Raw genomic sequence first — 24,465 nt, 5'->3', positions numbered from 1 at the left:
AGCAAATCAACAAGGAGACATCAGACTTAATCTGCACTATACACCAAACAGACCTAGTAGATGTTTATAGAACATTTCATCCAATGGCTACAGAATAAACATTCTTCTGAACACATGGATCATTCTCAAGAACAGATTATTTATTAGGCTGCAAAAACACTGCAATCATCTTAAGTGTTTTATCTGTCCATAATGTAATAAAACAATAAATCAATAACATAAGGAATTTGGAAAACTTATAAGCACATGGAAATTTAACAATGCTCCTGAATTACCAGTTAACCAATGAAAAAATTAAGAAAGAAATTTAAAGATTTCTTGAAATTTTGGCATGGAATTGATTTTAAAAAATTAATATTTAAAAAAAATTTTTAAAAGAAAAAATTTCTTGAAACAAATAAAAATGGAAACACAATATTCCAGAACCTGTGGGATACAGCAAAAGCAGTAGTGAGAGGAAAGTTTGTAGCAATAAATGCCTACATCAAAAAAGAGGAAAACCTTTAAACAACCTAATGACTTATCTTAAAGAACCAGAATGGCAAGAGCAAACCAAATCCAAATTAGTAGAAGAAAATAAATATAAAGATCAGAGCAGGAATAAGTAAAAATGAAATTTAAAAACAATACAAAAGACCAATAAAATGAAAAGTTCATTTTTTGAAAAGGTAAACAAAATCAACAAATCTTTAGCCAGACTAAGAAAATAAGAGAGAAGACTCAGATAAATAAAATCAGAGATGAAAAAGGAGACATTACAACCTATACCACAGAAGCTCAAAAGATCATTAGCTACTATTATGAGCAGCATATTCCAATTTATATGCCAATAAATTGGAAAACCTAGAAGAAATGGACAAATTCCTAGACACACACAGGTTTATCAAGATGGAACCATGAAGAAATCCAAAAGCTGAAGAGACCAAAACAAGTAATGAGATAAAAGCCATAATAAAAAGTCTTCCAGCAAAGAAAAGCCTAGGACTCTATGGCATCACTGCTAATTTTTAGAAAACATTTAAAAAGAAAAGCTAATGCCAGTCCTACTCACACTATTCCAGAAAATAGAGGAGGAGTGAATACTTCCAAACTCATTCTATGAGGCCAGTATTACCCTGATACCAACACCAAACAAAGACACATAAAAAAGAAAAAAAAATAGAACAAAAAGGAAAAAAGAAAACTATAGGCCAATATCTCTGATGATCACTGATGCAAAAATCCTTAACAAAATACTAGCAAACTGAATTCAACAACACATTAAAAAATAGTTCATCATGACCAAGTGCAATTTATCTCAAGGATGCAATAATCATTCAACATACACAAATCAAACAATGTGATACAACATATCAACAGAATAAAGGATAAAACCATCTGATCTTTTCAACTAATATTGAAAAAATATTTGATGAAATTCAATATTCCTTCATGACGAAAACCTTCAGCAAACTGGGTAATGTGTTGAGGAATTACCTCAACACAGTAAAAGCTCTATATGACAGTTCCACAGTTAGTGTCACACTTAATGGGAAAAAAAACTGAAAGCCTTTCCTCTAAGACTGGGAATACAACAAGGATGTTCACTTTCACCACTGTTTGTTTGTTTGTGACAGAGTTTTGCTCTTGTCGCCCAGGCTGCAGTGCAAAGGCACAATCTCAGCTCACTGCAACCTCTGCCTCCAGGTTCAAGCGATTCTCCTGCCACAGACAACCGAGTAGCTGGGGTTACAGGTGCCTGCCAATGCACCTAGCTGTTTTTTGTATTTTTAGTAGAGATGGTGTTTTGTCATGTTGGCCAGGCTGGTCTTGAATTCCTGACCTCAGGTGATCCACCTGTCTAGGTTTCCCAAAGTGCTGGGATTTCAGGTGTGAGCCACCATGCCTGGCCCCACTTTCACCACTGTTATTCAACATACTACTGAAAGTCCTAGCTAGAGCACTCAAGAAAGAGAAAAAAATAAAGGGCACACAAACTGGAAAAAAATAAGTCAAATTACACTATTTGCAGATGATATGATCTCATATTTGGAAAAACCTCAAGACTCTCAAAAAAAAACCATTAGAACTAATAAACAAATTTCATAAAGTTACAGAATACAAAGCCAACATATAAAAATTAGTAGCATTCTGAATGCCAACAACAAATAATCTGAAAAAGAAATCAAGCTAGTATCCCATGTACAATAGCTACAAATAAAATGAAATACCTAGAAAAAAGCTTAATGAAAATAAGTGGTGATCTCTACCATGAAAACTATAAAACATTGATGAAAAATATTGAGAAGGACACAAATAAATGAAAATATATTCCATGTTCATGGATTTGAAGAATCAATGTTGTTAATATGTCCATACTACCCAAAGCAATCTACAGATTTAATGCAATATTATCAAAATACCAATGACATTCTTCACATAAACAGAAAAAAAAAACCATTTAAAAATGTATACGAAAACACCAAAGGCCTAGAATAGTCATAGTCATTGTGAGCAAAAACAACAAAACTGGAGAATCACATTACTTGACTTCAAATTATATCACAGAGGTATAGTAACTGAAAGAGCAAGGTACAGGCATAAAACAGATACATAGACCAATGGGGCAGAACAGAGAGCCCAGAAATCAATCCACACATCTACAGTGAACTTATTTTCAACAAAGGTGCCAAGAACACACATTGGGGAAAGGACAGTCTCTTCAGTAAATGACAATGGGAAAATTGGATATCCATATTAGGAATAATAAAACTAGATTACTATTTTACGACATATGCAAACATCAAATATAAATGGATTAAAGACTTAAATATAAGACCTGAAACCATAAAACAACTAAAAGAAAACAATGGAGAAACTCTCCAGGACATTGGTCTGGGCAAAGATTTCTTGAGTAATATGTCTTAAGCACAAGGAACCAAAGCAAAAATAGACAAACAAAATTGCATCAAGTTAAAAACTTTTGGACAGCAAAGGACATTATCAGTGAAGTGAAAAGACAAAGTGAAGTGGGAGAAAATATTTGCAAACTATCCATCTAACAAGGGATTAATAAAGAGAATATTAATACATAACTCAATGGGGAAAATATAATTAAATTAAGATGGACAAAAGATCTAAATAGACATACATTTCTCTAAAGAAGATATACAAAGACATACAGATGAAAAGGTGTTCAACATTATTGATCATCAGAGAAATGCAAACCAAAACAAAATGTGATATCATCTCACCCCAGTTAAAGTGGCTTGTATCCAAAAGACAGGCAATAAGGCAAGAATGCAGAGAAATGAGAACCCTCATACACTGCTGGTGAGAATGTAAATTAATACAGCCATTATGCAGAACAGTATGGTGACACCTCAAAAAACTAAAAAGCTACCATATGATCCAGCAATCCCACTGCTAGCTCTATACTCAAAATAAAGAAAATCAGTATATCAAAGAGATATCTGCACTCCCATGTTCATTGCAGCACTGTTCACAATAGCCAAGATTTGGAATCAACCTAAGTGTTCATCAATAGATGAATGGATAGAGAAAATATACAATGGAGTACTATTAAGCCATAAAAAGAATAAGATACAGTTATTTGCAACATGGTTGGAATTGGAACACATTATATTAAGTGAAGTAAGCCAGGAACAGAAAGACAAACTTTGTATGTTCTCAATCATTTGTGGAAGGTAAAAATTAAAGCAATTGAATGCATGGAGATAGAGTATAGAATGATGGTTACTAGAGGCTGGGAATGACAGTGAAGGTGGATGGAGTGGAGATGGTTAGTATATACAAAAATGTGGTTAGAATGAATAAGATCTAGTATTTGACAGCACAACAGGGTGACTACAGCCGACAATAATTTATTGTACATTTTAAAATAATTAAGACGGCTGGGCACAGTGGCTCAGGCCTGCAATCCCAGCACTTTGGGAGGCCAAGGAGTGAGGATCAAGAGGTCAGGAGATCGAGACCATCCTGGCTAACATGGTGAAACCCCATCTCTACTAAAAATACAAAAAAAAAAAATTATCTGGGCATGGTGGCATATGCGCCTGTAGTCACAGCTACTCGGGAGGCTGAGGCAGGAGAATTGCTTGAACCTGGGAAGCAGAGGCTGTGGTGAGCCGAGATCATGCCACTACACTCCAGCCTGAGCAAGAGCAAGACTCTGTCTCAAAAATAATAATAATAATCATAAAGAATATAATCTGAATGCTTATATTACAGAGAAATGATAAAAGCTTGAGGTGACGATAGCCCTATTTACCCTGATGGAATCATTGCACATTGTATGCCTGTATCAAAATATCTCATGCACTTCATAAATATATATACCTACTACATATCCATAAAAATTAAGAATAAAAAAATTATTAAAGAGCTGGACATGGTGATTACACCTGTAATCCCAGCACTTTGGGAGGTCAAGGCAGGCAAATCACTTGAGGTCAGGAGATTAAGACCAGTCTGGCCAACACAGTGAAACCCAATCTCTACTAAAAATACAAAAATTAGCTGGGCATGATGGCAGGCACCTGTAATCCCAGGTACTTGGGAGGCTGGGGCAGAAAAATTGCTTGAATTCAGGAGGCGGAGGTTGCAGTGAGCCAAGATCATACCAATGCACTGCAGCCTGGGTGACAGAGTGAGACTCCATGTCAAAAAAAAAAAATCACACAGGAAGTGGCAGTGTCTTTAAGGAAACTGGAGTAGTGGAGAGATGTGGGCTTTGAACTCAGACAAATACAGACCGAGTTTATCACCTTCCTCCAAATCTATCCCATTTTCTGTGTTCCTCAACACAGAGACTGGCACCAACAAACACTTAGATGCCCAAGCTTGCACCTGGAAAGACATGCATGGCTCCTCCCTTTGCTGTGAGACTTCCTAAATGTTTACTATATGTGGGAACTACACTAAAACCTTTACAGGGATTTACTTTTAGTTCTTATGATGACCTTACAAGGTAAGTACTAATAGTATCCCCATTTTGACCCCATTTTTACTCCCATTTTGCAAATGAGAAAAGTTATATTTTAAAAAGGTTATAATAATGCCCTGTATAATGTCACAAGCAATTCAATGTCCAATGGCTCTGCTGTCAGGAAATAACAGGGCAAAGTTCCTGGTGGTTACAGAATCTATTCTCATGATCATTACTGCATACCAGCCCCTGAAAGTCTTTTGGTTTTACTTCCCAAATACCTTAGCATTGACTTTGGCTTAGACTGTTATGAGTTCTCCCATATAGCAGCCTCTCAACCAACATGGCCTTTTGGAATCCATTCTTCATCCCATAACCAGAATGTGATCACATCACTCCCCTGATAAATCTTAACAGAGTTTACAATATCTGAACTACTCAGTCTTCAGTTTACTCCTCCCCAGTCACCTTGGGCACACTTCCACAGCAGTTCTAGTCACTCTGAAGCCTCCCAAAACATCAGGCTTAAGATAACTCTTCTGTCCACCCTCCTACATTTTCCTTTTCACCTGGCTAACTCCTATAAAGAGACGGAGCAATTTATAAAGAACAGAGTTTAACGGGCTCACAGTGCTGCAGGCTACACAAGCATAGCACCAACATCTACTCAGCTTCTGGTAAGGGCTTCAGGAATCTTTGGTTATGGCAGAAGGCAAAGTGGGAGTAGGTATATCACATGGTGACAGTGGGAGCAGTAGCTTATCTGCTTACTTTTTAAAACTTCTCCACTTGGCTGGGCAAGGTGCCTCAGGCCTGTAATCCCAGCCCTTTGGGAGGCCAAGATGGGAAAACTGCTTGAGTCCAGGAATTCAAGACCATCCTGGGCAACACAGTGAGATCCTATTCCTAATTAAAGAAAATAATAATAATAATAATAAAGAAAACCCCTCCACTAGACTGACAGGAAGGATCTATGTGCCTCACCCTCCCATCCTCAAAGCCTAGCATGATACCTTTATAGTTATTCAGTAAGCACAGAAAGGGTGAATTAATCTTAGCTCCACTACTAATTAGTTATTTGCAAGTAGCTACTAAGTCAATTTCAGAAACTGTAAAATAGAACAACTGTAAAAATTAGAACAAATATGCAGACTGAGTACATACACTGGCCTCCCTTTCCTGCCCTGAATCCTGAAAAAGACAAAAAAATTAAATTAAATTGAAATAATAACCAGGAAACTTAACTGACATAATATATATAAAGTTCCTGGTACTCTAGAAGTATTATGCAAAATTGGTAACAAAGGATAAGACTGAGAAGGGGATCACAGGCTGGGGGCCATGGGTAACTTTAGCATCCTTCACTACCCTTGGACACATATGGGCTTCTACCAAAAAAACAAAACAAAACACATAAATTAAAAAAGAAAGTTGTGCCCAGCACACACTGGGCATTTAACAAAGGTGAGTTTCTTCATAGGTAACAAACCCAGTACAGCACCAACACCAGGACTGAAACACAGGACTCCAAGTCTTTGCAGTCTTTCTATGGAGCAGTGTTTGTTTTAGATAAAATGACAGCCCAGGCAAGTAGCACCCTCAGCTAACCCCTTCCACACTCTGTATTTGTCATCTGTGTACCTGTGATGAAAGGTGATTTGCTAGGTTAATGACAGCAGTCATCACACGTTTGTATTATAGAATGGAGAAGTTTGCCATATACTAGCAAGAATAAGCATATGAATCCTCTTGACATGTATAAAATGTGCTCTACCTTAAAACATGAGCACTGTACAAGCAATATGCAAGTGTTATGAACATTGTCTGTCTCAGATGGCAGGCTGGCTCAATGCAGAGATTCTGGGTTTTGGAGAAATTCTAAAAACCTTGCTTTTAAATCCCAGTTCAGTCTTTACTAATTTGGTGACCTTAGGTAAGTTAACCTTTCTGAGTCTTATTTATTTATTTTTCAGCTTCGACATGGTTGTAATAGTATTACAGCAGAACTGTTTGGGAAGACTAAATGAGACCATGTATATGAAGCATGTAGCAAATAGTAAGCACTAAGAAATAACAACTACCGTGATTCTTTGTCTTAAAAAGCGGCTTTTCTTGACTTTACTCTGGAAACAACAACAACAAAAACGTAGTATCACACACATCCTGATTGACAAATGGATTTTTCCATCTATGAAATAACAAGTAGGATCAGTTCTCTTTTGACTACAGGGGCCAAAAATCAGTTGAAGAAATGTTGGTTTTGACTATTGCTTACCAGAACGGCCATTGCATTTCTGAGACTGCAAGGCTGTTGGTTCTGTTTTGTTGTGAGACTGGCCACATGCCCACAGTTCAGGCCCACTCAAATAGCTACCTGAGTTGCCCTTCCTGAAGTCAGTTCTGCCAGGAAAGTATTAGTTGTGGAGATTCTTGCTTTGGCACATAAAATTGGGGTTAAGGATGTAGAAAGTGTTAACATTTACTATGAAGTTATTATATTGCTTATATTGCTACTGTCCACACCACATACAGTCCACCCTAAGTCCAAATCTACCCATATCTCCCTCTACAGAAAGAAGGCTGAACATAAAATCTCCTACCAAAATAGATACTGAATGTGCATGTCTTCTTATTATGGAGATTTTAGTCACTGTGAGGTTTCTCCCTTGAGAGTCGCCAGGATGCAAGCTGAAATGAATCAATATAAGGACTTGTGTTTGGTAGTCTCTGGTGTTGTAAGGGAGTATGTCACAGAGTGGGAGCCTGGATTTCAGAGTCCATCTGGAGCACACATGTTGTTTACATCTATAATGACATAAAAGGTGATGAACAACCCAAGAGGGTTTTGCCAACAAACAGAAACATTTACCACACAACAGTTATGATGGCCAAAATACTAAAACCTAGTTAGAAATTAAATGAATACATTTACAAAGCTATTCTCAAGCACATTACTTTATCTTAGAGTTCTTGGATTTGGGATTCTGTCACAGAAAACTTAATATTTCAGAAAAAAAATTAAATTAAGAATATCTCCTCCCTGCCCTCATTTTGGTTTGTATGTTTTGTACCCTCCAAGTCTCATGTCAAAATGTGACCTCCAGTGTTGGAGGTGGGCCTCTCAGGAGGTGTTTGGGTCATGGGGGTGGATCCTTCATAAATGAGTTGGTGCAGTCCTTGACATAGTGAGTAAGTTCTCATTCTATGAGTTCACATGCGATCTGGTTGTTTAAAATGAGCCTAGCAATTCCTCGCTGTCTCTCTTGCTCCCTCTCTTGCCATGTGACACACCAGCTCCCCTTCACCTTCTGTCATGATTGTAAGCTTCACGAGGCCCCACAGAAGCAGATGCTGGCCCATGCTTCTCATCTAGCCTGTAGAATCATGAGCCAAAATAAACCTCTTTTTCCTATAAATTGCCAAGCTTTGAGTACTGCTTTATAGCAACTCAAAAATGGACTATACAAGACTCTGAGATGGGCTTTCCCTTTGTCATTCAGGCTGGAGTGCATGGGCATGATCATGGCTCATTGCAGCCTTGGACTTCTGTGCTCAAGCAATCCTCCTGCTTCAGCCTCCCAAAGTGCTGAGATTACAGGCATGAGGCACCATGCTTGGCCGAGAGTATCTTCTTAAAAATACTGATTAAAGATAGCTGACTGAATAAGTAGCTCCATTAAAATAAAAATAAAAGAATTTTAACAAACTAAAATGGGGAGAAAATAATGACAGCAAAAAAATTTTAAGAGCAAAAAGGTAGGATACTTAGTATATCACTTAAACTGAGAAGGCTAAACTTTAAATCAGAACAGGGGAAACCAAGAAGCAAGCCAGTTCCCAGGATAGGCTATCCCAAAAGCCTCCCTCCCAAATGCAGTTTAGTGATTGCTGCAGAAGATATAAGAGAGAGTCTGTAAGCCAGAACTAGGCGTGACAAAGGGTGGGAATACTATGCTGAAAGCAGACGAATTTGAAAAGAGGTTTATATAATGAAGCTCTACTCTCAGTCCAAATTCAACCTCCAGAACAGAGGCAGCCAGCATAAGAAACCATTCTAGAAGGAGAGTTGACATTCACCTTGCTCAGGCCAAGAAAAAAGACCTAAAGACAAGGATGTTCTCCTCCCATAGAAAAGGCCCAGATTGATCATTCCAAAGACAAAAGGCAACAAGCTTCATCCATGGCACAGGCATGTCCATTAGCTCTAAAATATAAGTGAAAGGCCAGAATTGATAAAATTCTGATAAAATCCTCTACCAGAGAAGACAAAGATGAAACACACCAAAGGGGAAAAAAAACTAGAGAGGAAACAAAGTCTTGTGGAGAGAAATAAAAGCTTTTAAAAAAAAGCTAATAATATCTTCATAGAAGTAAAAAGATGTTATAAGAATGGGATAATATAAAGAGAACAAAAAAGAACTGTAGAAATTTAAAATAAAATAATAAAAATTTGAAACATAGATGGTTTAGATAAAGTTGAGAAACTCTCTAGGAAAATAAAGCTAAAAGACACAGAAAAGGAAAATAGGAAAGAAAAGCCAATCAGAGGATAAGTCTACAAGGTCCAATATTCTAATAAACAGGAGTTCCAGAAAGAGAGAAAGAGAATAATAGAAAAATTGATGGGGAAGAACTCATAATAAATCAATAATTCAAGATTTCAAAACCAAAGGATATGAGCTGCCAGAATCACAGGGCCCAAAAATTACCTAAACAGTGGATGAAAATAGACCATTGTGAAATGTCAGACCTTTATAGGTAGGAGAAAATTCAACAAGCTTTCAAAGGGAAAAAGCAGGTACCAAGACCAGGAATTAAATGTCAGAAGACAATATGAAGTAGTAATCATGAACTTGTATAAGAGACAAGATGCCATTTCAATTTCTATATAATAAAGTGAAACAGTAGGTAGACATTTAAAATAATGCTTAGAGTGAGAAACTCTAATTCCAAAACATATATCTGTTGGACAAGAAATTAAAAGCAAATGCTAAATGTTTTGGAGTTGGATTGCAAAATAGATTATAGCAGGGATTTCTTCTTAATCCTTATATATCAACAAAACCACAGTAAGAATAGCTAACTTGGACAACTAATCGTTAAGCACTTCAAACAGATATTAGCTTGTGTACTCCTCATGACAATTCCAACTGGCAAAAATAATTATTACAGTTTTTTATTTTTGTTTTGTTGAGATGAAGTCTCACTCTGCCGCCATACTCAGGAGTGCAGTCGCCTGATCTCAGCTCACTGCAATCTCTGCATCCTGGGTTAAAGTGATTCTCCTGCCTCAGCCTCTAAGCAGCTGGGACTACAGGTGTGCGACACCATGCCCAGCTAATTTTTATATTTTGAGACGGGGTTTCACCATGTTGGCCAGGTGAACTCTTGACCTCATGATCCACTTGGCTCAGCCTCCCAAAGTGCTGGGATTATCACATCACTCAGACAATTATCATAATTTTAAAGATTAAGTTATGCTAATTAAGTAATTTTCTCAAGGTTTCATATAGTTGGGTATGAGGAGGAGCTAGAATTCAAACTCCAAAATCTGTTCAATTAACTGCTATGTCACACAGCCTTGAAAAATAATGTTTTGGCCAAGTGGCTCATTTCTGTAATCCCAGCACTTTGGGAGGCCGAGGCTGGTAAACTGCTTGAATCCAGGTGTGTGAGACCAGACTGGGCAATATTTTAAACTGTCTCTACAAAATACACAAAAATTAGCCAGGTGTGGTGGCATGTGCCCGTAGTCCCAGCTACTCGGGATAGGGGACTAAGCGGGGAGGATTGCTTGGGCCTGGGAGGTCAAGGCTGCAGTGAGCTGAGATCACACCATATACCACTGCACTCAAGCCTATGTGACAGAGAGAGATCCTGTCTCAAAAAAAACCCAAAAAGTTTCACATTTAAATATTTGTAAACCTTAATATTCCTACTACTAACACTGACTTTTTTTTTTGAGATGAAGTTTTGCTCTTGTTGCCCAGGCTGGAGTACAATGCTCGATCGCAGCTCACTGCAGTCTCTGCCTTCCCACGGAGTGATTCTCCAGCCTTCCAAGTAGCTGGGATTACAGGCATGTACCACCACGCCCAGCTAATTTTGTATTTTTAGTAGAGATGGGGTTTCTCCATGTTGTTCAGGCTGGTCTTAAACTCCTGACCTCAGGTGATCTGCCCGCCTTGGCCTCCCAAAGTGCTGGAATTACAGGTATGAGCCACTGCGCCCAGCCAACACTGACTTTGTAGAGACAGCAGAAAAAGTTGTATCAGAACTCTATTTTATATCTTTATATTTTGAGTGAGAGGGAAAAAGGAGAAAGAAGGGAGATCAGGCCGGGCGTGGTGGCTCATGCTTGTAATCCAAACACTTTGGAGGCCAAGGTGGGCGGATTACCTGAGGTCGGGAGTTCAAGACCAGCCTGACCAACATGGTGAAACCCTGTCTTAAAAAAAAAAAAAAAAAAAAAAAAAAGAAGGGATATCATCACCTTAATATTATTATAAAGTAAAACACTATTTTATGAATTTTTTAGAATAGAATGTCTTGCTGAGCTGGCAGGACTTCTAGGAAACCTTTTAAGAAAAGGAAAGTCTCAACGATACCTATCCAAAACAAAGCAGCAATATTTCAGTTTAAGCTGGCCTACCACTCAGCTGCTCGGTGGCATTAGTGCCAAAACTACAATAAGGTTTTGCACAAGCCTTTTATAAGTTGGCCTGACAGCCATTTTTATTTACACAGACCACCCCCCAACCCCAATACTGAATTTTCCATATTAATGTCTTCCATTGTTCTCCGCTGGGCCTACAGTAACTTTAGCCCGCTTCCAGATGTTTCCTGACACCAGCATCCAAGATGTGCTGGCCAGCTGTCTTTAAAATTGCAGGAACTCTGTGTTGTGTGCATTAGTTATGCAAATGGAAAAGCAAGGACAAGGAGCCAATGTAGAGGATAAAAAAGAACTAGGGAAATAATTGGCCAGGCTTCACTGGCACATGCAAGGTAGAGAGAAAGCCAAGACAGCAAGCTGTCTTTGATCAAAGCCCATAGCAACCTTCACCACCACTCCCATGCAGAAAGGTTAGTGTCCTCAGTTCCCAGGCCAGTACTGGGTTTCTGGAAGCTTCCTCAGTCTGTTTTGGTGATTTAACAGAAACACACTGAATAATCACAGATTTACCAACTATCTAACAAGTTTCTCCTTTGCTTCCCTTTGTCAAGTAAGAAATATCTTCATAAACTGGAGAACAATTCCCTAAAGTGTAGTCCTCATTAAATTAGTAGATTTTTTTTTTTTTGAGACAGAGTTTTGCTCTTGTTGCCCAAGCTAGACTGCAATGGCATGATCTCAGCTCACTGCAACTTCCGCCTCCCGGGTTCAAGTGATTTTCTTGCCTCAGCCTCCTGAGTAGCTGGGATTACAGGTGCCTGTCACCTTGCCCAGCTATTTTTTGTATTTTTAGTAGAGATGGGGTTTCACCATGTTGGCCGGGCTGGTCTCAATCTCCAGTCCTCAAGTGATCCACCTACCTCATCCTCCCAAAGTGCTGGGATTATGACCATGACCACCATGCCTGGCCAAATTAATAGATGTATTATTTTAAAAAATGGCAGGGCACTCAAGTAAGTTTAGGAAAACCCAGGTTTAATAAAATTAAGCAATTCCCTTTCTCAGAGTACTCTTAGGGCCTCTGATATATTCGTGTGCACTGTGAATATCAAAGGGAATCATTTCTCAGAGGATTCAAAGGAAATGCTGCACTAGAGGCAATGTAGGTTCTCAGCTCCAATCACCCTTTCAGGTGGCAAACTGATCGCCAATTGAATATGTTTGCATGTCCCCAAACTTAATGTGTCTCTTGCTGAACCCACAATTGTCTCTAACGCCTGCTCAGATTCCAGCTTTCCCTTCCTGGGTTATGGACATACCAATACTGTTCTCCTAAACTAGAATTACGGTAATTGTCCACTGCCTGATTCCTTTGTCCTAACCAATGCCCTCTCTCATCTAATCGGTCTTGAGTAAAGGGCTACTGCTTTGTCTTCCTAGCCTCAAATCTGTACCCTAGCTTATCACTGGATATTTCTACTTGGTGCACTATAGAACACTGTACCTGGACATGTAAGTGACTGAATTCATGTCTTCCTCACCCAACAGGCATTTTTCCCCTAACTCTCTCTCTGTCATCCTCAATAAAGCAGACTCACTATGGTCTCAATACGGCTGACGAAAATTTTTTTCTTGTTGGTTTTCTGTTTGTTTTGTTGGTTGGTTGGTTTTGTTTGCTTGTTGGTTTTTAGCTGTGGTGAAATATACTTAATGTAACATTTATTATCTTAACCATTTTGAAGTGTACAGTTCAGTAGTACTAAGTGCATTCACACTGTTGTACAACCAATCTTCAGATCTCTTTTCATCTTGCAAAACTGAAGTTCTATGCCCATTAAACAAGCCCCCATCTCCCCTCAACCCCCACCACTGCCCCGCTTCTGGCAGCCACCATTCTACTTTCTCTTTCTATGCATTTGACCACTCTAGGTACTTCATGTCAATGGGAACATACAGTATTTGTCTTTTTGTAACTGGCTTACTTCACTTAATATGACCTCAAGTTTCATCCACATTGTAGTGTGTGTCAGAACTTCTTTCCTTTTAAGGCAGAATAATATTCCATTTAAGCATATGCCATATTTTGTTTATCCATTTGTCTGTTGATGGACACTTAGGTTGATTTCATATCTTGAGTATTGTGAATAGTGCTGCAGTGAACACGAGAGTGCAGATATCTTTATGAGATCCTTTATATTCTTTTGGAAATATACTCAGAAGTGGGATCTCAGGATTATACGGTAGTTCTATTTTTAATTTGTTGAAGAATCGCCAACTAATACGATATTGGTGAGAATATAAAATGGTACAACAGTTTTCCATAACTGTTGTACCATTTTATATTCTCACCAATATCGTATTAGTGTTCCACTTTCTTCACAACCTCACCAACATTTATCTTTTTTATTTAAATTTATTTAAATAACATTTTTCATTTATCTTTTTATTTAAATTTATTTAAATAAATCTTTTTATTTATTTTATATAAAACTAAAACATTTAGTTTTATTTATATTTTATTTCATTTTCCTTGAGACAGGTTCTCACTCTGCCACCCATTGCAACCTCTGCCTCCTGAGCTCAAGCGATTCTTCCAACCCAGCCTCCTGAGTGCTGGGACTATAGACATATGCCACCATGCCCGAGTAATTTTTGTATTTTTTATAGAGATGGGGCTTTGCCATGTTGCCCAGGTCACCAAAGGCCATGTTTAATAATCATTTCTGGTTTTCATCTCACCTACCTAACTTATCAGCAGATTCAGTTGCCCACTCTCTCTTTCTTTCTTTTTTTTTAGACAGAGTCTCGCTCTGTCACCCAGGACGGAGTGCAGTGGTGTCAGTGGTATGATCTTGGCTCACTGCAACCTCCACCTCCCAGATTCAAGTGAGTCTCTTGCCTCAGCCCCCCGAGTAGCTGGGACCACAGGTGTGTGCCACCACACCCAGCCAATTTTTGTATTTTTAGTGGAGACAGGGTCTCACCATGTTAGCCAGAATGGTCTTGATGTCCTGACCTCGTGATCTACCCGCCTTGGCCTCCCAAAGTGCTGGGATTACAGGCATGAGCCACTGCACCTGGCCCTTCAGTCTCTCTTTCTTAAAACATTTTCTCCTCTTGGCTTCTGTACACCACATTTGCCTGCCACATCTTCAAATAGCTCGGACCTCATTAGCCAAATCTTAGCTCAAGCTCTCTTTAGAAAGCCTTCTCTGATCACCCAATCTAAAGATGCTCCCTAGTTACTCTCTGTCATATTTATTTTATTTTCCTTATAATATTTACCATTCTCTGAAATCATCTTATTCATTTATTGTTACTTACCTCTAATTACTTGCTTTCCCAACCAATGTTAACTTGAAACCAAAGACTGGCTGTTCGGCTTATTATTGTATTCTGCAAGTGTGTGACACGTTGTAAGGACTCAGTTTATACTTCTTGATTGTATAAATGTTGAGTGAAGTTTAAGTAATAGAAAGAAAGAAAAGGGGAAAAAGGCAAAATTTTATTTTACATTTTTAAATGTAAAGTTGGTAATATCTGTAGACCAAGCTACTTTTGAGGCTGAGGTGGGAGGATTGAGGCCAGGAGTTAGAGGCTGTAGTACACTATGACTACACCTGTGAATAGCCACTCTACTCCCTCCTGGGCAACAAAGCAAGGCCCTATATTGCTATAAAATAAAATTTTATTTTAAGTATCTTTGCTATAAAATAAAATTATTGGAAACTAAAGGGAGGGAAGGAGTAAGAGAAAACACACAAATTTATGGTTTCTCTAAATCAGATTCTTTTCGACAGCTGTGGCTCTCTCATGATTTACCCAACATTCTCTTGTTCCTGAATTCTTCTAAGACAGTTCCAGTGTTGTGGTATATTGATCACACTTTTTGACTTACCTGGGTGTTTTTAGTTGCTGACAAAAACTTATATCAAGAGGAAAAGTGAATGTGATCTGCAAAATTAGTGTTGTGTAACCCATCTGCTTATTGTTGAATCTTATGAATATGAATTTTGAGGATTAGACATTAGTCAGTCTCAGGTCAAAACCAAGAGCTAATTCCTATGCTATAGTAACAATCCAGACTTTCACACTACTCTAAATCACAACTAAAGTGGCAATTTATTGATAAATATTACTCAATTTATTGATAAATATCATTCAATTTACTAGTAACAAGGGTGGAAAGTATTTGGAACCAATTATACTTCAGGAAAATATAAATGGTATCTCATTTAATTCTCAAAATAACTGCAAGAGATAGATATTATGACATTTGCCCAAGTGGAAACTGAGTCAGTTATGACATTTGCTCAAGGGCATGCTGTGAATAAGAAAGGTAATGAGGCATCTGATCCTCAAGGCTACACTTTTTCTTTCCACCCACACTGTCTCCTAAACATTTGGTTTCACATCTTCTGCATATGAGAATGACTATGGTTAGCAGGGAATGTAGGTGGAAAGAAAAGATAATGCTGGAAAAAGAAAAGTGTCTAAAACTTGATTTGCAGGTGAAGGTGGGGTTTCAGGAAATGAAGTCTAGAACATATTTTTCCATGTACTCAGTATTCATTTAAAAATGTATTTAAGTTAAAATATTTGACTTTAAAAAAACATTTTCACACATAAACCATTAGAAATTCAGGACCGTCTATGCCAATTCTGAAAAAAATAAAATCATAAATTCTCTCCCATAAAAATGTACACCTTGAATTTTTATTTTATTTTATTATTTATTTTTTATTTTTGTTTTTACTTTTTTGAGACAGACACCAGGACTGTGACTCCATTTTTGGGGCTCTGCAGTTGCAGGCATCTCCAAGCTTCTGGGCGTCACTGTATTCCCCGGTGCCACCTGGGAAATTTGCTTGCAGTGCACCTGGTCCAGCACAGCCTGACAGAGTGCCAGCACCTATGTCAGCACTTGGAACTGCCTGCCCCCTGGCAGCAGCCAGCGTGTTTGACTGTGCACAGTGGCCAGACCCCATGCTGTCTCACACATTCCCTGCTGCTCCACACCAGTCTCCCTTAGAGGCGTGGGATCAGGGGCCAGTAGCCTAAGCCAAGCACAGCCTGCCAGGGAGAGTGGGCGGAACAAACCCAGTGAGCCTGAGCAAAACTTGGGCAAAGGCACCACCAGCCAAAGAGGTTTCCCACCAGAAAAGCGATATCTCAATCCCAAAGATCCCATGACAACAGTACCTCATGCATATATGTCACATAGGAGTTGGGAGACAAGTACAACTTAGTACATGTGAATAAAGTGCTCTACAAATACTAATTTATCTTCCTATTACTTATACTAATCTCAAAAATAGTAAAAAAAACAATAACAAAGAGTGGTGGGGATTTCAAACGGGACTACAACGTATTTAACTGGATAAAATGTTTTGTTTGGTTTGATTTGGGGTGGGGGTTAACTAGGGAGACACATCAACATTTATGACATTGTCTTCCTAAGAAAAATGGTCTCAGGTTTGCCTATAATGAAAACATTGACAAAACATTGAACATGAATTCTCTATTCAGCAAATAGCGAATTCACTGTCCAGGGCTATTTGTTTTGAATTCAGGAATCGTTCTGGGCCTGGCATAGTGGCTCATGCCTGTAATCCTGGCACTTTGGGAGACCGAGATGGGCAGATCATCTGAGGTCAGAAGTTTGAGACCAGCCTGGCCAACATGGTGAAACCTTGTCTCTACTAAGAATACAAAAATTAGCCAGGTATGGTGGCCCATACCTGTAGTCCCAGCTACTTGGGAGGCTGAGGCTGGAGAATCGCTGGTACCTGGAAGGCGGAGGTGGCAGTGAGCTAAGATCTAGCCTGGGTGACAGAGCAAGACTGTGTCTCAAAAAAAAGAAGAAAGAAAGAAAGAAAAAAAGAAACTGTTCTGATACTCTGTGGCCTACTTACTTCTTCAACTAAATCTACTCATACTTGTCAAAGGCACAGAAAGATAAACATAATCCTACAAAATTTGAAAACTACTGTGAACATACTGTGATTGAGGGATGGCCCAAAGGAAAATAAAAATATTCTTATTTGGTATTAGGAAAAAAAATCTATATATTTATACTTTGACATTTTCTCTTAGAATCATTTACTCATTGATTGTTGAGACCTGCTTTTTTATGGTAAACAAACAAAATGTCATATTTTATTTTTAAAATTTAATTTCTAGATATTTAATAGTCAAATTATTTCATAAGTAGATGGATGACTACTTGGGTGGCTCTGATTGTGTAGTTTAGGATATGTCCAGAATTAATAGGTTTAGAAAATAAAAATTTTTATAAAGAAAGATTAACAGAGAAATCATAAAAAAAAATGTGGGCCAGGTGTGGTGATTCATGCCTGTAATCCTAGCACTTTGGGAGGCCAAGGTGGATGAATCATGAAGTCAGGAGAACAAGACCATCCTGGCCAACATAGTGAAATCCTGTCTCTACTAAAAAAAATACAAAACTTACCTGGGTGTGGTGGTGCATGCCTGTAATCCCAGCTACTCGGGAGGCTAAGGCAGAAGAATCACTTGAACCAGGTAGTCAGAGCTTGCGGTGGGCCGAGATCGCATCACTGCACTCCAGCCTGGTGACAGAGCCAAACTTTGATTAAAAAAAAATAAGAAGAAAGAAAAGAAAAGAAAAAGAAAAAAAAATAATGTAAGCATATATTCATAAGAATGAAAAATTATGGGCCTGGCATAGTAGCTCATACCTCTAATCCTCGCACTTTGGGAGGCTGAGGTGGGCAGGTTACTTAAGTTCAGAGTTCGAGACCAGCCTTGTGAGACCCTGTCTCTACAGAAAATAGAAAACTTAGGTGGTGCATGCAACTGTAGTCCCAGCTACTTGGGGGGCTGATATGGGAGGATTGTGTGAGCCAGGGAGGTTGAGGCTACAGTGAGCTGAGACTATACAACATTTCTCCTAAAGGTAATTCTACTTTGCAGTTAATATAGTACTTCTTTCCCTTTTGAAAGCAGTTTCAATTCTGTTATCTCACTTTATAGGCTTTGAAGGCTAAAGTAACGAATAGAATTTTAGGCTATCTTCAGCCTGAAAACAATGAAAGTTAACAAAAACCAAAAAAAAAAGATTATGAACTAATGGTTTACCGAGACTATTTTCAAGGACAATTCTTTTGATTGTGAAGATTGATAAAGGGAGCAGGCCTCCTGAGTAATCATTACCTTCTGTTTCCCGTGGGTGTGTTGAACCACACCGTCAGGAAAGCCACTAATTATCAGGAAGAGCAAAGCTGAACCTTTCCCCTAAGCTTCTTCAAGGTGCCAGAGCAAATCCAGAGGAGGAAATCCTGCAGTGGAGGGAAAAAGGACTTGTGTCTCAGAGAAAGTGAAATTTAAGATGTATGCCCTCTGGCGCCCAAGAAGTGAAGGACAAGGGTGACGATGCAAGATAAGCAATTTGTGAATATGAAATATATTGAAAGACTGAAAATTTCCTGATTAGGTGTCGGGCTGGGATAGTGAAGGACATTCTTGGCTTAAGATACAGACATAAAAATTCATACATTTGGAAGGTCTCTCAGGTGGAAATTTAGGAACAAGACTATAGTAACCTGTTAGTATTCATATATTTTCTAACTCACAAGTAGTAAATAATTGTGAATATTCATTCATGTTTTTCTCCTAGATTTTATATCACCATTAATAAAGCAAGTATTATTATTATCCTAATTTTAGAAAAAACAGAAATTATCATATCAATACTGACTTATACTGAAAAATAAGTGAACAAGGGAAATTATACAAAATTATATCCCTAAACAAATATACTATAAAATTGCTTACTCTTTTATAATAACTCAATGTAACTTGACATTACTAAGTTACCAGGCCCCAGAGACTTTTTTTTAAGGTCTACGTGATTGTTAGTAAACTAAAGAGCCTTCCATAGTGTCCCATCTTCTCACAGTGACCTCACATTCTTTTTTTCCCCATAACCACCACATTAAATGTGGAATTTTGTATCTCAAAGAAGCAGGATTGTTCTTTCAAGGAGCAGATTTTAAAAAATTGAGGAAGAAAAGGAAACAGGTAGTAGGAAGGAGGAAATTGTTACCAACCACTCATTCAGCCACATGATGCCATGAGGGCCACTAATCTCTGTTCACACAGGCTCAACAGCTCACAGGGTCTTCTGCTATCTCACCTGGGTTCCTTTAATTTTAATCCCCCCCCAAATTTATTATGGTAAAATATATATAACAGAATTTACTATCTTAATCATTTTTAAGTGCACAGCTGAGTGGTATTCAGTGTATTCATATGGCTGTGCAACCATTACCAGCATCCATCTCCAGATCTCTTTTCATCCTGCAAAATTGAAATTCTATGCTGATTAAACAACTCCTCATTGCCCCCTTCCTGCTACCCCTGACAACCATCATTCTACTTTCTGTCTCATGATTTTGATTACTTTAAGTACTTCATAAGAGTGGGATTATATAGTATTTGTTGCTTTGTGACTGGCTTATGTCACTCACTTAGCCTAATGTCCTCAAGGTTCATCCATGTAGTGGTATGTGTCAGAATTTTCTTCTTCATCTTCTCTTTTTTTTTCTTGTAGCTGGGTCTCACTCTGTTGCCCAGGCTGGAGTGCAGTGGTATGATCTTGGTTCAGTGCAACCTCTGCCTCCTAGGTTCAAGCAATTCTCCTGACTCAGTCTTCTGAGCGGCTGGGATTATAGGCACCTGTCACCATACCTGGCTAATTTTTGTATTTTTGGTAGAAATGGGGTTTCACCATGTTGGCCAGGTTGGTCTTGAACTTCATGATCCACCTACCTCGGCCTCCCAAAGTGCTGGGATTACAGGTATGAGCCACCACGCCTGGGCAAGAGACTTTTCTATTTATTTATTTTGAGATGGAGTCCTGTTCTGTTGCCCAGGCTGGAAGTGCAGTGGCACAATCTCAGCTCACTGCAACCTCTGCCTTCTGGGTTCAAGCAATTCCCCTGCCTCAGCCTCCTGAGTAGCTGGAATTACAGGTGCCCACCACCATGCTTGGCTAATTTTTGTGTTTTTAGTAGAGATGGGGTTTCACCATGTTGGCCAGGATAGTCTCGATCTCCTGACTTTGTGATCCACCCACCTTAGCCTCCCAAAGTGTTGGGATTACAGGCCTGAGTCACTGTGCGTGGCCTGAGACTTTTTACTGTTTATCTATCTCCTTTGTAAAGTTAATTCCTAAGTACTTTATTATTTTTGATGCTATTATAAATGGAATTGTTTTCTTAAGTTTCTTTTCAGATTGTTTATTGTTAGTATATATAAATGCAACCGATTTTTGTATGTTGACCTTGCATCTTGCTATTTTGCTGAATTTCTTTATTCTAACTGTTTTTGTGTGTGAAATCTTCAGGGTTTGTCAACTGCAAACAGAGATATTTTACTTCTTTTTTTTTCCAATTTAAATGTCTTTCATTTCTTTTTCTTGTCTCATTGCTATGTCTAGCATTTCCAGTGCTATATGGTGACAGTGGAAATTTTTGTCTTGCTCCTGATCTTAGAGAAAGAGCTTTCAGTCTTTCACCATTAAGTATGTTTTTTGCTGTGGGTTCTTCACAGACAACTTTTGTTATATTGAGTTAGTTTCCTTCTACTCAGAGTTGACTGAGCATTTTTACCATGAAAGGATGTTACATTTTGTCAAATGCTTTTTCTGCACCACTTGAGATGATCATGGCTTTTCCCCTTCATTCTGTTAATGTGATGTATTACATTGATCAGTTTTCATAGATTGAATCATCCTTGCATTTCAGGAATAAACCTCACTTAGCCACAGTGTATAATCTTTTTATTATGCTGCTGCATTCAGTTTGCTTGTATTTTGTTCAGAATTTTTTTTGCATAAATGTTCATAAGGGATATTGGTCTATAAGTTTTCTTGTCTTGTAGAGTCTTTATCTGGCTTTGGTATCAGTGTAATGCTAGCCTAATAGACTGGGTTAGAGAGTAATCTTTCCTCTTCAATTTTTTTGCAAAGGGTTGAGAAGGATTCGTGTTAGTTCTTTAAATGTTTGGTATAATTCACTGGTAGAACCTCAGATCCAGGGCGTTTCTTTCCTTTTAAGAGCTAGGGTTGTCCGGGCATGGTGGCTTATCCCTGAAATTCCAGTACTTTGGGAGGCTGAGGCAGGTGGATCACCTGAGGTCAGGAATTAGAGACCGGTCTGACCAACATGGAGAAACCCCATCTCTACAGAAAATACAAAATTAGCTGGGCATGGTGGAAGGCACCTGTAATCCCAGCTACTTGGGAGGCTGAGGCAGGAGAATCACTTGAACCTGGGAGGCAGAGGTTTCAGTGAGCCAAGATTGCGCCATTGCACTGAAGCCTAGGCAACAAGAGTGAAACTCCATCTCAGACCAAAAAAAAAAAAAAAGATGGGGTCTTGTTATGCTATCCGGGCTGGTCTGGAGCTCCTGGGCTCAAGTGATCCTGCCACTGCAGCTCCTGAGTAGGTGAGACTACTATTGCATACCACTGTGCAGGGCTTTTCTTTCATGGGAGATTTTAAATTACTCTCTTTTATAAGAGATTCAATCTTCTTATTAGCTACAGGTTTATTCTGATTTTCTATTTCTTTGTGGCTTAGTCATGATACGTTGTGTGTTTTTAGAAATGTGTCCATTTCAGCTAGGTTATTCAATTGTTGTAATATAATTGCTTATAATACTCTCTTAAAATCCTTTTTATTTCTGTAGATTTGGTAATAAGTCCCCACTTTAATTTCTGATTTTAATAATTTGAGTCTTCTTTTTCTTTAGTCCATTTAGCTAAAGGTTTGTCAATTTTGTTGATCTTTTTGAAGAACCACCTTTTGATTTCTCTATTATTCCTTTTTTTTCTGTTTATTATTATTTTTTTCTGTAGTTTTTCTGTTCTCTATTTCATTTATCTCGGCTCTAATCTTTATTATTTTCTTCCTCCTACCAGCTTTGGGTTTTCTTTCTTTTTCTTTTTTTAGTTCCTTAAGTTTTAAGGTTAGTTTGTTGATTTAAGACATACATTTTTTTAAATGTAACGTATTTAATGTAAATTTTGAATTTTTATAAATTGTCCCCTTAGCACTACTTTGTGTTCCATAGGTTTGGGTATCATGTGTGCTCATTTTCATTTGTCTCTAGGTACATTGCAATTTCCATTGTGATTTCTTCTTTTATTTATTGGTTATTTACGGGTGTGTTGATTAATTTTCACAAATTTGTGAATTTTTCAAATACTTAGAGTTTTTGATCATTATTTCTTCAAATAGTCTCTCTTCCCGTTTCTCTCTCTGTTCACCTTCTGGAACTCCCACGATGCATATGTTGATCTGATTGATGGTGCCCTACAGTCCCTTTAAAAACATTTTCTTTATTTTTAATACAGGGTCTTACTCTGTTACCCATGCTGGAGTGCAGTGGTGAAATCATAGCTCACTACAGCCTGGAATTCCTGGGCTCAAGTGATCCTCCCACATCTCAGCTCCAGAATTTCTTTTTGCTTTCTTTTTAGGTTTTCTATTTCTTTATTTCTTTATATTCCCATTTTCTTCACCACATTTATTGGTATTTTCATTGACTTTCACCACATCCTCTTTTAGTTCTTTTAGCATCTTTAAGACAGTTTTTTTTTGTTTGTTTTTTTGTCTTCTTGAGACAGAATCTCTCTGTCACCCAGGCTGGAGTGCAGTGGTGCCATCTCTGCTCACTGCAACCTCCGCCTCCTGGGTTCAAGTGATTCTCCTGCCTCAGCCTCCCAAGTATCTGGGACTACAGGTGCCTGCCACCATGCCTGGCTGATTTTTTTGTATTTTTAGTAGAGACAGGGTTTCACTATGTTGGGCAGGCTAGTCTCAAACTCATGACTGCAAGTGATCTGCCCACCCCAGCCTCCCAAAGTGCTGGGATGGAGTTTCACTCTTGTTGCCCAGGATGGATTGCAATGGTGTGATCTTGGCTCACTACAACCTCCACCTCCTGGGTTCAAGTAATTCTCCTGCCTCAGCCTCCCAAGTAGCTGGGATTACAGGCATGCACCACCATGCTAATTTCATATTTTTAGTAGGGACAGGGTTTCTCCATGTTGGTCAGGCTGGTCTCGAACTTCCAACCTCGGGTCATATGCCCCCTTGGCCTCCCAAAGTGTTGGGATTATAGGTATGAGCCACCACACCCGGCCAGTTTGCTGGTTTTCTTATTTTATTTTTTGGTTGTAGGCTGTCTGTTGGTGTGTATTAGCCAGAAGTATAAAGTTAAGATCTTCTTATATATATTTTTGAGCCTTCACCTTACCCTGTGCATACATGGTGATTTTCTAATTCCAATCACATATTTGTGGTTGCTTTTTTAATGTTCTAGTCTTCAATATCTAGCTCACAAAAGGGGAAACAAATGAAGGGTAAAAGGTGTTTCCCCTTTATATTCCCTGAGAGTCACTTCCTCCAGAGATGGAGGGCCTTGCAACAATGGGGTAAGGTGCAGGAACAAAACTGCCGCTTTGCAACTCTGTGATCAGAATCAGCAATCAGCAATGAAAGCACAGATCCTAAATATTTGGAGGACAGGGTCCTTTTCAGCCACCCTGGCTCCCACAGGCTGTGTACAGGTTGCTCCAGGAACATGTGCACAGCTGCCTGACACGTGTCTGAAGGGTGGTTAGCTGCTACTGTGCTTACAGCACAAATTGATGAAAATTAACCACAGTTATTGCCCAAGCTCTGGTACTTATAAGCCTTCAACAGACTTCACAGTTCCAAAATACCTACATTAGACAGATTCTACTAGGCAAATTATTGTCTAGGTGGGAAGATAGGTTCCTGTTTTTCCTGCCCTGCCATCTTCTAGGAAATCTCTCTGGGGCACCTTATTTTCAAAAACTTTTTACTGTGAAAAATTTCAAACCTAAACA

General features: G+C 38.6%; 1 protein-coding gene across 2 annotated transcripts in view; it reads right to left on the bottom strand.

The window, feature by feature from the left end:
- The window catches only part of WWTR1 (WW domain containing transcription regulator 1), a 256,364-nt gene that overhangs the window by 207,024 nt on the left and 24,875 nt on the right, over positions 1-24,465 (bottom strand). The window contains exons 2-3 of one of the 2 annotated variants that reach the window (XM_078354015.1): positions 18,016-18,133; positions 14,868-14,980 (exon numbers count right to left, since the gene is read on the bottom strand). The gene's annotated coding sequence lies outside the window, so the exon portion shown is untranslated. The remainder of the gene's footprint in view (positions 1-14,867; positions 14,981-18,015; positions 18,134-24,465) is intronic. The other variant, XM_054247076.2, reaches the window with a different exon arrangement.

The sequence above is a fragment of the Callithrix jacchus genome, chromosome 17, assembly GCF_049354715.1.
Source record: "Callithrix jacchus isolate 240 chromosome 17, calJac240_pri, whole genome shotgun sequence".
NCBI lineage: Eukaryota > Metazoa > Chordata > Mammalia > Primates > Cebidae > Callithrix > Callithrix jacchus.
The sequence above is the reverse complement of the archived record's forward strand: the minus strand, read 5'-3'. Positions and strand labels throughout refer to the sequence as shown.